This window comes from Mustela lutreola, chromosome 13, assembly GCF_030435805.1.
Source record: "Mustela lutreola isolate mMusLut2 chromosome 13, mMusLut2.pri, whole genome shotgun sequence".
Lineage (NCBI taxonomy): Eukaryota > Metazoa > Chordata > Mammalia > Carnivora > Mustelidae > Mustela > Mustela lutreola.
The window spans coordinates 17,401,108-17,404,381 of NC_081302.1; positions in this window are offsets into that span (position 1 = coordinate 17,401,108).

A 3,274-nucleotide genomic window follows, 5' to 3' on the forward strand; every position below is an offset into this window, starting at 1 on the left:
AGTTTTATCTAGTGAAGCAAAAGAACTGGTTCCTTCTAATGTATTTCTTATAACTTTCCTTTGAATCTTGGGACAAACCTGTCAGATGGGTATTATTTTCCCCTTTAAAAAGCTGAACAAAAAGGAAGTAAGGATTTGTTTAAATAGTGTCAGAATCTATATCCCCTTCAGCCACACCCTCACCATGCCACCTTTCTTTCCTCCCATCGTTTTCTCCTCTTGATACGTTTACTAGCACACCTACTATGTGCTATAAGATTCTTCCTTATTTCTGGGGTTTTTTAAATTTGTGAGGCTTTTTTGTTTGTTTTGTTTTGTTTTTTACACTCGAGTTGCTGAAAGAGTAACAGGAAATTCATAGTCAAACACAAACAATAAACTAGAATGTAGTAGGCCAGTCAACATAGAATAATGCACAGAATTCTCTTCACAGAGAAGGAAATAGTTAACCTTTGGTCTGGAGAGAATGGTGTACAAAAGCCAATTTGACCCACAAAGAAAGCAGTAGTGTTTTTCAAGGTGAGGAAGAAGAATTCAAGGTGAGGACAAAGAGATTGCAGGTACAAACTTAAAGAGGCATGGGATAGGTTATATAGAGAGAGTAGCACAACTCATGCTGATGCAGTGTGATCGGAGAACAGGAAAAAACAGAATGAAGTAGTTGAGACAGTGGGGACATAGCTAAATTATCAGGATAATGATGATCGTGTGTAACAAATGAGTATTGGGATTACAACTCTATACTCTGTATCATAGGGTAGAATTCTGGGATCACATTCAACACACACACACACACACACGTAAGTTTGGGTGACAATTTTCTACTTCACTTATTTATTTATATTTGATAATTTTCTACTTGAACTTGAACTTGAATGTCATTAATTAAAGCAACCATTCTTTCTCTTGGAAAATTTCTCCTCCTACCTATCATATCTGGAGTCCAATAACATTTATTAGACAAAGGGGAACATAAGATTTAAGATTTTATTAAAAAATTAAAAATACTTCTATGCAAGAGTCATAAAACTAGAGGAAGAATTAGCAAATTCCAAGCTTAACTGGGCAATTACATGACTAAATACTTTTAGATAACTAAACTAATATGTATGGGTTTCCAACTTTCGATTTGTATAATGAAGAAGTATCATCAAGTGATCCAAGTTTCTTTAAAACTCTACAATGCAGGAGGAACTCTACTAATTCAACTATCTACAAGGAAAACTCATATAGAACATGACTACGCTATATATCAGTATAGTCAGATTTACTTCCAGGTAACAACACTGAAGCTTTTAATTTCCTGCTATAGAGAATAGCATTTAAAACCTTATTTAGTAATTTTTAAAAACACTTTCAGAAATAGATCATTAAGTTAACATCTGTAAATAAGGCAGAAGGCGTAGTTTGGAGAGTCATTTCAACTAGTTTTCAATCAAATAGAAATATGATTTGTTTACACTCTGTAGTAATGCTTACAATGACCCCTAATTAGGTTTTATTATAATTATTTCACTTATCAATATACATCTATGTACATATTTATATATATATATATATATTTCAGAATACTTAATTCTTTAGCCATACATCCGGTCATAACTACCATTAGGTAGAAGGAGAAGAACTACCCAACAATGATAAGCAAACTATCCACTCACTACTGCACTGTCTGTGCAGGTGCTCCTCCCCAACCCATGCTGGAAGACAAAGAAGAACTATGTGGGGAGCTAGTAGGACCCATGTGATAAACTCCCTCTTACAAAAATAATAACTATCAGGAAAAATACTCCAAAATGAAAATAATGCAAAAGAGAGTAAGCACATCTTTTCAGCATCATACATGGGTACTTTCTAAAACCCCCACCCACTAATTATTTCATTTTTTAAGAGAATACGCCTCTGCTTGCCTTGTCTATTTACTATTTAGTGATAGCCCACATACTGCAAAATTAAATATTAACCATTAAGTTTCTGGCTAGTGGAGAAATAATTCTGCACAATGTTAGCCAGTTATGTATCCATATCTTTAGGAGACTTTGTATTTTTTTGAATTTGTATTGTATTTTTAGCATAGACAGAGACTGGGGGGAGGGTAGAGAGAGAAGGAGTCAGAGAATCTTCAATAGGCTCCAAGCCCAGGGCAGTGCTTTACAGGGGGCTTGATCTCACAAGCCTGAAATGATGACCTGAGCCATAATCAAGAGTGGGATGCTTAACTGACGGAGCCACCCAAGAGCCCCAGTGATTTTTATTTTAAAAATTTCAATAAATACCCAGTTATTGTAGTGTTCTTAAAGCCAGATTTGAAATCTTGCTAATTTCCATTAATGAATTAAATAAATCTTTGACATGTATTTACTTTATATTTTTAGGAGAGTCATGCATTTGACTTAACATTGACACTAACATTTATTCTGTACTTGTTATGTGCACTGTTTTAAGAACTTTAGAATTGTTATCTACATTAAACTTCACAAGTCCGTAAGGCCAAGTATGATTAAAATAATTTTCTCAGATAAGAGAGTATGTGAGGGGTGAATTAAGTATTCTAATATCAATAATAATACACTTATTCCCTTATTTATACATGTTTACTGAGCAATTACTATGTGCCAATTACTTTTATAGGCACTTGGAACACAAATGACCCAAATAGATAATAAACTTACTCTTCTAGAGCTTACATTTTAGTCCATGTAGAAAAGAAAGAAAGAAAGGAAAAAGAAATACAGTAAATAACATACAAAATAAATAAATCTCATACTTTATGTACTTGATTTCACATTTATTTCTGCCTGTTTTCAAACAGCATACTCTTAATCACTTCACTTTATGATCAAAAGTGTTAAAAATAAAGGGAAATTCATATTAAAAATCTAGGTTACTATAGTTATTGATTCTCTTATACCCACTAGACAGCTCACTTTGACCTACAAAAGTGAGACCTTTTCAAGGAAAATTATCAGATCACTTCTTCTCAAAGCTGAAAACAACTCTAATGTTCTCAACCCAGGTCAAAAAACACACACGCACTTTTGCAAAGGACCGTGTGCAATTGCAGAAACAACACGAGACTCTATGTAGTGGGCTGAAAAAGGAAACTTGCCTGCATAGCATTACCTTCTGCTAGAAGGGAAATAATAAAATTATGTCTGATACTCCCAATTTTCTTTTTTGTACCCTCCCATTCTCCTGGAGGGACCAGAGTACAGGCAGCATGTTAAAACAAAAATCCTCCTCTTAAATAATTGTTATTTCTCTAATGTGAACT